Source organism: Apteryx mantelli, chromosome 3, assembly GCF_036417845.1.
Source record: "Apteryx mantelli isolate bAptMan1 chromosome 3, bAptMan1.hap1, whole genome shotgun sequence".
Classification (NCBI taxonomy): Eukaryota; Metazoa; Chordata; class Aves; order Apterygiformes; family Apterygidae; genus Apteryx; species Apteryx mantelli.
In genome coordinates this window covers 72051903-72064479 of record NC_089980.1, presented here as the reverse complement: position 1 = coordinate 72064479, position 12577 = coordinate 72051903, and positions in this window count along the sequence as shown.

Here is a 12577-nt window from a genome sequence, read left to right as displayed (position 1 = left end):
GGCCGGCGCCGCAGCGGCTGGAGCCGAGGCGCGGCGCGGCGCGGACCAAGCCCGCTCCTCACTCCTCAGCCCCGGTTTATACCTGGTGGTGGGAGAAGCCTGCCCGGCCTCCTGCGGGCGCAGAGAGGCTTGTACCCTCGCCCCAGCCCCGAGAGGCCGGGGCGGATCTAGCGCGGGGGGAGCTGCAGAGCCGCCCGCCTTTCCGCGGCGCCCCGGCCCCGTGCGCGCCGGGTACGGGACGGGGGGCCCACGGGGGTCCGAGCCCCCCGCCGCTACCAGCGCCCAGGAGAGTTGCTGCAAAACGAGAGCGCTGTCCACAACGTCGGGTGGGGAGCGGGGTTGCCTAGGGGAAGCCCGTTTTCCAGGCACAGATCTTCGCAATTTATTCAGCTGAAAGCACTTTGCTCTGAAATACAGGGTAACAGGTAGCGAAAGAGTGGGAGCTGAAAGGATTTTGTTTCTGTCATCCAGTTGTGTGTTCTGAATAGGTCCTACTCAAAGACATTAGCTGCCCTAAAGTTTTAGGGTTTGATTTGTAAAGTTACATCTAACACTAGTCTCAACTAAGGAAATGGGGACAGGTGATGCAATTTATCCATGCCTTACTATGCAAATGGTACATGAGAATGGAGATTAAATGTCATATGCCTCTTCCAAGTGTAGCACTTGTCCCCAGAGTCTCTTGCTTTTCAGTGTGGTAGCAGGGTTTTTTTTCTTTCTAGTGTCTGCACATATTTTTGCTTCCCAAATGGTTCTGTTTCCATCAGAATCCATTAATCTAGGTACCAGTGAAAATATGCTGAAAGAGGAGCAAATCTACTGGACTCATATTTTCAATTTAAAGAGTTAAGGCAGAAGAATATTAGCATTTGTCAGAAACATTGCCTGTGGACAGTTTTTTCCCCTTCCTTTTCCCAAAAGGAAGTATGCATGAGCTTGCAGTGAATTTGCTTGTTCAGATTATTAAAACATTGAAGCCCTATGGGCCTATGACAGGTGTATGGAAAAGAAAATGAACATATGGAGGACATGTTGATGTGGGTGAAAGGGTTTGACCACTAAAATGCCAGGAGCAAAGCGTGTAATGTGTGTAACATGACCTGTCCACAGCATGCTGTCTAGTACAGGAACTGAATTTAAGACATCAATGATTTATATTAAATAACCTCTTATAGTCCTAAGATTATTAAACAAAAAGTATTACTGCTTCCTAAAAGTTACATTTCTCTGAAGATGTTGATCAGTCTTTGTGACTCTTCTCACTCTCCTCAATATATATATTTTCTGCAGTTTTGTAAATTACTCATTCATATGATGATAATTAGTTTATTAGAAAATCCAGGAAATCCCACTGGAAACAGCCAGTGTCAGCCTTAACATTTACCACTCAGCAACTGATAGGAATTATCATAAAGCCGATGATGTTTTCCTCTGTTCTGTATTGAACCCAACTACACTCCCTCTGAGCCAGCCTCACTATCAGCTTGGGTGATTTTCGAATTGCTGATATCCTTTACTTTGCTGAATGTACGCAATTTTTTTGAGACCACCAGTATTCAAGTTCCTGCAAACAATCTGAGCCATTCTGTTTGGTTCCCTCCAGTTAGATCAATATGTGGCTTTGACCCCATGAGCCCAGAGCATGAACTGTGATCCTTTCAGTTATTTATTTGAAAATGAATTTATATGTGAACAATAAATAGGATTCCCACTGGGAGAATAGTTTACAGTCAACATGTCTTTAAATATTGATTTTTCTAGGAGATCAAAAAGTTGAGTCTTCTTGCAAGAATATCAACTGAAGAACATTTTAAAAGCTTTCATTGGAGTAAACTTCACCTGAAGTTTGTGTGGGGAGAGATGAGTAGACCCCTTATTTTTTTGTTGCACTGGAAACTCCTGCTGCCATCCTCCAGGATGATTTCTATCCTAGCAAGTTATACCTGTTCTTTAGACTGAAGGATGGAATTTCCAAGCTGGAGGAATTAGAAATGTATTCAGTTGGAAATTATGCTCCTGAATTTCACCAGCACTTCATTTTACCTGCTGTGTATTTTCAGAACTCTGAACAACAAGGAAATAAGCTTTAAAGACTGTGAGTGCCTCCAGCTCAAAGGAAACAGAAAGTTAGATTATGCTTCTAATGTCATTCAACGGATGTCTGTGTAAAGAAGGAGGAATATACTTAACCAGCATGAATATAATTTACTGCAAAGGGGAAAAGGAGAGGTAAAAGATCCACAGACCCTGACATAAAACAGCCGGAATTCATATCCTTGCAGGCAAACTGTTCATCATTCGCTTTTCAAACAAAAGAGTGCATCCATCTCTTCAAATGTTATTTCAGATTATAGTCTAGGGACAATCTCATCATGCAGCTGTGACGCAATGCTCAGCACAAGAGCAAAGGAAGAGAGTATGACAGGTATTCCTCACTGGTGAGAAAGAAACTCTGCATAAAATGAAATTAGCCAGCGCAGGTGGAGCATATCTGGGCAGGGACTCTGTCAGCTTGGAATTGGGGGAGGCAAATCTACTTCATCAGTAATTCCCAAATGTAGGGATGTAAAATTAGTCTGTGCAGGAATGAGGAACTCCACACATCTCACAAACGCCCTCTACTGAGAACTACTTCCAACAGGGACAAGGGCTCCTCTCCTGTGTATTTGTGCAGCCCAAGGCAACAGCTGATTCCAAGGCTTGGAGATTTGCATATCACAATAAGCTCTGTGTAGTTCCATGAAGATCCAGGTATATCTGCCATGAAAAATACCTACAGTCACCTGTAATTAAGTGTTCGTGCTTGCAAACAGAATGAGAGATCTGTGTAAGTTTATTCAAATACAGCCATGGAAGTGTTTGTGTTTGAAAGCCTGATATGAGTCCTGCATTAAAAAGAAACAAGATAGCAAACAAGCAACATGTATTGTCTGGTTTTAAAACATTGAGTTATGCTTAGGAAAAGGTTTGTAGTAGAGCTACTAAGACACATTTGACCAGCAGATATAGTTGGAAAAAATAGACATGCATTGTAGCATGGAGTGAATTCTCCCAGACAGCTAGATGTACGATAACCTGATAATCTTAAACAAGTCATGACTTCTTTCATATTGCTGGAATATAGGCTTTCTTTTTTTTCTTTTTTTCTTTTTTTTTTTTGTTTTTTTCAGCAGCGACTTCCAGTACCTTCCAGCTTCTTGAGTCAGAGGCTTTATTTAAAGGGCAAGAGGATCTTCTATATACAACTTCCCCTCTCCCTGTGTTTCAAAAAAAGGTAACAAACTGTATTGCTGCTACTAGGTGGGTAGCAGGAAGTGGATCCAAGCTGGGAAGAGGAGCCAACAGAACTTGGAGAAAGGAGAGGATGGAGCCAAGGACTCTCTATCCTGGATATGAAACATTTTGTGCTGGAAAGCCTTTAACCTTTAAGGCTGCATCTTTAAGGCCAGACTTTAAGGACTCTAAGGTTAGACATTTAAACACCAAAACTCTAAGACACTTGTACTAGTACAATAGCACTGAAAATTAATCATCTAATAGACAATGCCAGTGAATACACTGGGAGAAAAGTATGCAAAAAGAACTACTGTGAAATGAAGAAGTGTTGTGTATTTTTTTAGAGAATGTTGCAAATAGCATGAGCTACCAGATTTGGTGTGTTCAAAAGAGTAGTGCTGAGCTCAACTGTGGCTGCACAGGGACAAGCTCTAAGAAGCTAATTAATAGCAAAGATGTCAGATGTGTGCCACACAGTCCTTACCCCTCACCACAGCAAAAATGGTATGAAAATTCCTCTTCATTAAGTCTGTGCTACTAGACATAATGATTTTTAAAAAAGAAAGCTAAAGGGTGATTCATCATGGCATATTTCTTTTTTTTTTCTTCAAAATATGCATTTTCCATTACACAGACTTTGGATTCTTTTTTTTAAAAAAAAGCTCTATGATGAAAAAGGTAAGGTATGAACACACATTTCTCCAGACTGAGTGCCATGGCTGAGACCATAACCTTGTGAGACAAATCCAGGCTATCTTTTGTCCATCCTTCTTCTCACCTCATAGACTTTGCATCCGGACACAACCTCTGGGGAACGTGCCCCTGCCTGCTACTCTTTGTGCTAGACCTAAGCCAGCAGGTGACCAAAATGACCTGAGGAAGCAGTCTGAACCACCACCAGCCTCCTGCCCTAGCCGAAGTTGAGGCAATCACCATCTCAGCCCTGAACTGCACTGGAGGTTACTTGGGAATTAGGCACCAATCTGCAGCTAGCAGTGGTCTCCAGGTGTGCCTGAACTTTGACATGTGGGGAACTCTGCAAAACAAAATAGAAACTCAGGTGCCTCCAAAGCTAGGCAGAGCTGGAGAGCAGACATGAGAAGCTGTTCTCTAAGATTTAGGCATGCAAGTGCTCTTTAGGCATACAGAATCTTATCTTAGTGATACCAGTTTATTTTCAAACTAGATATGACTACTTCTATGCATTCTTAATGTTAAACAGGTATTTCATGACTATTCAGCAAAAATCTAAGCACAAGTACATCTTTATGCATTTGTTTAATTTCCATTTATTTCACTGTGATTACACAGTAAGACTTAAACTGATCAAAATGCTAAATGGCACTATGCTGAGCCAGAAGCCATGAGCTAAAAGACAGGCTTAGGACTCGCTGAGACACACGTGCAATATCAACATCTTCTATCCTGTTTGTGCACAATAGACAACCAACAGACATTCACTCCTACAATTTCAAAACAAATAATGATTTCCTGTCAAGAAAGTCCTGAAGAATTGCTTGGAAAGTTGGAGTTGCCTTAGTAGACTGCATTCGGTAAGACTGCACAGTAACAGCTTACTCTGTTCCCATCTAAAGTCATTATTCTCTTAATGCGGTGTTGTGAAACACATTATTGAACATCATGACAAAAGAGACAATACTGGTTTTAGGTTCTGCATGGTGCAGACATAAAGGGCTTCCTGTGCTTTAGCTCATATGACAGGCATTTGAACCCACTTCTAAGAAACTATTTTATCAGGGACCCATCCATAATGATCAGTGGGGCTTGAGCACTGCCCATGGTGTACTTAACAGGTTTATATGACAACCTCTCCAGAATTCATTTCTCATTTCATTTCAGCTGTATTCCTTACATGTTCCCAGAACTAAAACAGAGCATTGCCAGCTAACTCTTCTCTTAGCACCTTTATCACAAGACAGATGTTAAAGTGTCCATAATGTTATTGAGGTCATACAAAGAGAATGATCTGATTGTCTTGGATATGACTCAGTCAGAAAAGCAGTTATGTTATCCTCACCTAACAACAAAGAGATATGGAGTAGCATTTGTATATAGTACCTTTTTACCCAAAATACATCCTAAAATATTGCTTCTATTTACATAGAAATCAAATACTTCAGGATCAACCTTCATCATCATTGTAGGTTAATGTGAATGGATAAATGTAAAAATAATGATTATTATACATCAAGCATAATTAAAAAATAACATTGAAATATGTATCACAGGTTAGAAATTAGGAGTTTTTTAGTTTTCCCATTATGTTTTTTCAAATATTTCTGCTTAAAGAGCTCATAAGAAATACCAATACGAGTATTTTTTGAAGTACTTTCAAAAGCAGGTTTTCAATAGCAACTCATATTTTAAAAGGTTTAAATCATTAAAGACTGCTAATATTACAAATCAGTTCAGCATGCTAAGCTACTTTGGTAATTTTATAGTATTGTGAGAACATTAAAAAATGCTTTTGGATGATAATTAAGCTCCACATGTATCATGAGCAGAAAAAAAACCAACAATGCACTGTAATGATAATTATTAAATTAAAAAAAAAAAGAAGGCGGCTAGTCACACCTTCACAGAGAAGGACAGTATGTTACTGCAGATCACATATCACTGTGAGATATTATTGTTTTCAGTCCATTCAGTATATACAAGCCTGAGCATTTTCAATATGCAGTGGAGTACCAGGCTCTATTCAAAATGTTAAAAAAAAAAACAGTCTCAGTACGACTCACTACTACAACACCCTTTACAATCCTCCAAGAGATAAATAGACATCTAATTAACTATCTGAAGAAGGAGCTGTAGTAAATGACACACACTGATGTACTTTTCACAGTCTTTGTAATCTGTCTAGCACACAAATACTTCAGTAGATACAGGGGGTGGGGTTTCCCCCCCCATACAAACAGCGTTCCGGTGCCTTACAGTAGTTATTCTAATAATGCAGTTAATACAGCTTTTGCAGTATCTTTTCCTAGTTATCGCAGACAGAAGTTCTACACATAAAATGATGCTCCACTCTCATCACTTCCCCCCTTATGCCTACATTTCTATGCATATGAACGTACATTATAGAGTGCGCAACACTTGAAGTCACGCTGCAGCCAGCTGCGAAGGAGGCTGTCTCATGATTTTGGAGGGGGAAAGAGTAAATGTAGCTATTTGGGTTTGGCTGTTGGGTTTTATTTTATTGAAATTCCTGTTCCAAATGCCGAATAAGCTGTTGAATATAAGCAACAGAACTATAAGTTAATTCTTCTCTTCCTTTGCTTTCCAAACTCCTTGCCTTCCTCTCCCCGTCTTCTCGTAAAATGCTCACTAGTTTCGAAAGCAACGTAGTTGTGGTACGTTCCAGCATTTCACTGGGTGTTACGTCTGTTTACCACCACGAGCGTCTAGGGCACGTATATGCTCGCATCTATAGATCTTCTGGAGTCCTCTCCTTTGTGCGTATGGAGTATACTGAAAATTATTATGAATATGATTGCCAATAAGTCATTAATAACAATATTCGAGGATAATATTACTTTTCTTAATTCAATTCTTATTATTTATTCGAATCCAGAATCGTGGATCAGCTTTCAAGCCGATACATGACTCCTTTTTATTGGGCTTGCATAGTTAAAGAGCAACTGCTAAACTGCAAATGCTGTCGTTTACACCTCCCCGCAGCCCATTCACTCCGCCGAGGCGGGAGCCGCAGGGAGCCGAGACTCGCCGCCTTGCCTTGGGCGGCGAAGCCTCCCCCTCCGCCCGCAGCCGCCGCCCGCAGCCGGCGGCTGCGCTGCGCCCGACCGACGCGTCCCCGGGCGCGTCCCCCCGCTACGGCGGGCGCCACTGCGCTCCGCACCGCTCCGCTGCGCTCCGTCGCGCCGGGGCAGCAGCGCGGCGCCCCGGCAGCTCCGGGCTTCCGGTAAGCAGCAGTTTAGGGCTTTGCGAACAGGCCACCCGGCCGCGGTGCTGCTAATCCGGAGCGGCGCACGCACAAAAATCGGCCTGGATGCTAGAAATACCCCACTTGGAGAAGCTGAAATTTAATTTTCAAGAAGGTCATTAGGTTTGATAACGGCGTGGTGGTCACTACTCTGCCGTTACATTATGTCAAGTAAATTAATAGAATAACATAATGAGTGGACTTTCTCTCAGAGGATCCAGCTTTCTCTGGTGCATTCTGTAACAGCAGAATACAGATAAAGGTGGCTAAACAGATTAACTGATAAATGCTGGATAAAATAATGTTCATCTAAAATTAGTAGCAACAACAAGGTGTTCTAAGCCATTATGTTGTGAGACATCTGGTGTAGCCTTCATAGGCAAACCTCCTTTCTCTTGCTTTTTAAACAAGTGGAACAAAATATTTCGGATAATGAAAAAGACTAGGCCTCCAACAATAATTTTGTTCATTTCTGTTTTCATGTTGAATATCCCTGTGATTTGCAGCTCAGGCCACCAGTGGTAATTGGCCAATTCCACACTCTTTTCTTTGGCTCAGTTCATATGTTTTTCCTTGGCGTTTTGGGCTTTGCTGTTTGTGGAAGTGAGGCCTTGCATTTCAGCTGTGACCCAGACAAGAGAGAGGTTAATCTTTTCTGTTACAACCAGTTAAGGCCTATAACTCCTCAGGTAATTCTCTCCCTCTTTTTTTCATTGTAGAAATCCAATATTAAGCAAATAAACAGCAAAAATTAAATGTATTTTTTCCTCATAAAAGTAGTAATTGATTGAGATGGTGATCACTTAACTAGTGAGTATTTTCCTTTTAATAACCGTACATCTGTGACAAAATAGGCTTGTGCTTTCTATCCTTCATAACAACTATCATCACCTTTCAGAAAGCAACTGAGCTTTTCAAATTAAAACATAACACTGATTTTTTACCCTTACTGTGTCACCTAAGTGTTTATACATTTGATATATATTAAAAACCGACTTGCAAAATATTCTAGTTTGTGCCTACTTTAGCTGTCCCAATGCAGTTTTAAATGATCTGACAACAATGTCTCTGCTACACTTCAGGTGTTCTGGTGTTGCAGCTGGTGACTGTACTCTTACCTGCAGCAATTTTTCACCTTTATGCTGCATCTAAGAGCATCAAACAGGAAGATATCCTCCAAAAGCCTTTCTACACTGCTTTTTTTATCTTCTCTGTTTTGTAAAGGATTATCCTTGAAGTTGTGTTTTTTTGGCATCCAGTTCAACTCTTTGGTTTTGAAGTGAACCAAATCAGTCTGTGTTTTTGTAACAAAGATCTCAAGCTATGAAAAAGAGCTTTTCCTGTCCACGTGCAGTGTTGCACAGAACTACCCTGATGTGAACTTTGCTGAGAACTACCCCAGTGATTACTGCTGCAGGGTAGTCATCAGACATTTATTTCTCATCTAAAAACATTTAATCGTGTGAATAATCTTTGCTTCCATGTATAGACTGAAGGCAACAGGAGTGAAGTGTTTGCAGGACCTGCCACATACAGTAACTGGTTCCCAGAGATGGGGGAGATTTTTTATTTATATGTATTTATATATATTTATATATGTATTCACAGCTTGATGGAATATGGTACTTTTCTGAACACATGTAGTCAGAACCAATATGATTATTGACCTGTCAGGGAAAGCTATTCCAAATTCTATACATGTTCTTATGCTTTACTTTCAAGTCAGTGATTATTCATGCTTGAGAATTAGGCAGGAATTGTGGATACTCTCTAGGTACCAGAAAGCATTCTAACATTTTCCCAAGCAGTGCCACTTTTGCAACCTGCATCTCAAACCCCTGGGTGAAGAGACTCCTAATTATGCCATGGCTGCAAGACATCCACCAATATCTGTTTAACTTGCAGCACTCCAGTTGGGTGTCATCTGCTTGCTGTGAATCTCCTCTTAAAAGTGAAAGACTAGCATGGTATTCCTTGTGCTATTCTGAATGCCTTAACATCTTTAGTACTTAAAATAAATTTTAGGCTCCTTTTGCGTGCATGTGTGACTTGCTAGGATATATATATACTTATGGTTCATGGTGGAAAAGTTTCAGAGGCAAATTTGAGACTCTTATATAAAGCATATACCAATTTTGTATAATTAATTTTGAAGGAGTAAAAAGCTCTGTGACTTAGTTTTGGATAAGAGGGTTACAAGTGTAAAAATAAACAAAATCTCAAAAAAGCTTGTTTTTCTTGGTCCAGTCATGCCTTTCAAAGAAAGTTTTACCAGTATATGACTTCAGGATTAGGCCCATAGAATTTTTTGCTATGTCATATCTATTTACTTACTGCTCTGTATGCAGTTGCTAGAATAACAATTAAATAGAAGTCTGCATACTAAAATTATTTTACTAGGTTAGGTCTTGGGCTTTATATAGGTATCAGTTGTTTTCTTGTGCTCCCATTTCTTCTTCAGGATTGATAGAAATCTTAAAATTAAAAGCAATTTCATTCCTTGTGCTGAAGTGGGGTAATGGAAAAAAACAGATTTCAGAACTGAAAAGAGAAGGTAGTTTCCTTTATAAAGCATGTACAAATCATAATCCTAATAACTAGATATTTTTCATTGGTTTACCAAACACCTTCAATTTCTAAAAAAAAAAAAAAAAAAGGAAGGCCTCTTTCAGCATTTTCCATGGCTACTAAATTGAACAATTTCTGTTCCAAATCTCAGTAAAACAAAAGAGAGACTCAGTCTCATCACTACTTAGCAATGATCCAGCAAACAGCACAGTCAGAAGGAATTCTTCAGCATCTCAGGGCACAGTCTGAGGCCTGTAACATTCTGAGGTTTGTCATACTGAGGAGAGGAGGAACGGCTTTTTTTTCCTTAAAGAATTTTAACTTCTCTGAAAAAAACAGTTTAGGCAGCATTCAATATAAAAGCACACAAGACTGAGGTCGAGGGGGTAGTGTTTGGGTCCTCACAGGAATATTTGGAAAATTCTGGAAAAATCATACGAAGCCTTTTACCATCAACTGTTGCTTGTATTTACTTAAGCAGTCCCAGACAAGGTCAGTTTCTATGAGCCTTGTAATTCTAACCCACACAAGTAGCCCTTGTCATATAAATGGGATTACTTGCATGATTTAGCTGTTTTGGATTTGATCTCTTCTGGGCTATTTATGTCAAAGTGGATCACAAAATACTGATACACAAAATACAAAATATGTATTACTACTAAAAACAGAATTTATTTCCATACTCTAGGTACAGCTGTGACCAATAGTGTTCAAACCACACTAAATCATTTGTTTGTACATAAACAAAATAACTTAATCACAACCTTGTCAGTATTTTCCCTGATGTTTAGTATTTCCATTACTTGATGTTCTTCAGTAGGTTTCAAAACACTTTAGGAAGGTCAGAGCAGTGTTTGAACCCTCAGCCCCTCAGGAGACTTCCCCATGACCGCCAAGAGCACTGTAGAGCCAAGACTAGCAACGGGCTACCTGAGGACATCCAGAGGGTTCGAAGTACTGGACTACCCACTGCTCCCCCATTCCTTTGGTGATCAAAATCTGGAACATTTCAAAATGTGTTCTTGTTCCAAATAAGACCAGATGCAGATTTTTTCATGTCCTGTGAAAAGAAAATTCTCAAATTCCTCAGTCTCCATTTTTCAATTGAAAACAAAAGGCATTATGGTCTTTTAGTGCAAATGTTTTTTTCTGTGTCTGATTCCATCATTAGTTTCTGGAACATGCTGATGGAGATATTATGTCCATGTGAAGAATCATTTCCCCATGGTTCTCAACACTTTCCTTCCTATTTTTGCCATTTGTTTTCTGGCACTCTTTGTATTCTCAAGTGCCCCTAAATGCTTCTTTCTTCTAATTTTTCAAATTCCCATCACTTTTATCCTCATTTACATTGCTTTCTTGCAGCTCCCTTCCATCGTTGCTCCCTCTGAGATTTATAATATGCCTGCTAACATTATATGTTTCTGTGTTGCATTGGTATCCTCACTGTCTGATTTTAGCTCAAATACTTAGCAAATATTTGAGATGATCCTGAAGGCTTTTTTCCTATTGCGAAAGGAATTACATAATAAACTTGGGGATTCTTTGATTCCATTCTATTTCTTTACACAGCAAATACACAAAGTCCTGTCTCCCAGAACACAGTAGGAGGTATTTTCATTGCTTTTATCAGGGTCACATTATAAGTGCTTCTTTGACTTTTTCCCTGTTTTCCACCTTACTCTAGCTGCCTCATTTTCACAGAGAGCATTCAAATCAATCCCCAGCTCCTGTGTTTGCAATCAGTTTTGTCTCTAGCCAGACATTGTGCCCATTTCAGTTCTCACTTAACAAAGAGCCTTATAATTTTTTCCTCTAACAGCTGCAATGAAATGAGCTCAATACACCATAGTGAGGTGATTGCCTTTACATCAAAGGTATAGTTGCTTTGGGCCAGTCAACTTGTATTACACCACCACAACATCCCAGTCCTACAACCACTCCTTGTTCTGTTCTCTTCCTTTCTTCTGTTCAGCCATAATTTCATTTCCATTCTCTTTTCAACACTCTCCCAGGATAGCAATGAGACAACGCAGCCATCTCTCCCACCCCTGTTTCTCCCTCCAGCACACATCTTGCTTTATGCTCTGGGGCACAGACGTTCCCTTGTGTTGCAGATGGCCAATTGGAGACCAGAGGGAAATTTGGAAACACAGCAATCTAAAAGAAATTAAGAAATCATTTAACTATGCTGTCAGAATGAGAAGATGACAGACACTGAAACAAATTATATGCCAGTTTATAAGATCCATTTTAAACCACTTTGCTTCAACAGTCCTCATTTCTTTCACTGTTCTAATCCCCTTTCAACAAAAACAGAAGGCCCTGGAGGTTTCTCAGAGAAAAAGTTATCTGGGAAGTTGCAATTCTGCTAAGAGATACACTTTCTTGGGCTGGCAGACTGGCTGATGATTTCTGGGAAGCAGCCCAGTCCAGCGAAACATTATTAACCAGGCCATTCACAGCAGTGCTTCTCCCGTGAGCTGTGCTTAGGGGAAGGGGAAAGGATGTAGAGGATAAGGGTGCGACTGGAGACACCACAAGTCTGATCAGCTTGGGAAGCTGCCGAATAAAACAAAGCATTTGTCGTTCAGCGCTCGACTTCCCGCACCACGGCTGAGTTTTGGAGCAGCAGAGGCAGAATTCCGATTTTTCAACCTGAACGGGGGTTTTACTGGTAGCTGTATCACCACCTCCCCCGAGGGCCCTGCGCCGGCCTGCGCGGCTCGAGGGGGCAGGGAGGGCAGGGGAGGCCGCTGGCAGGCAGCCCGG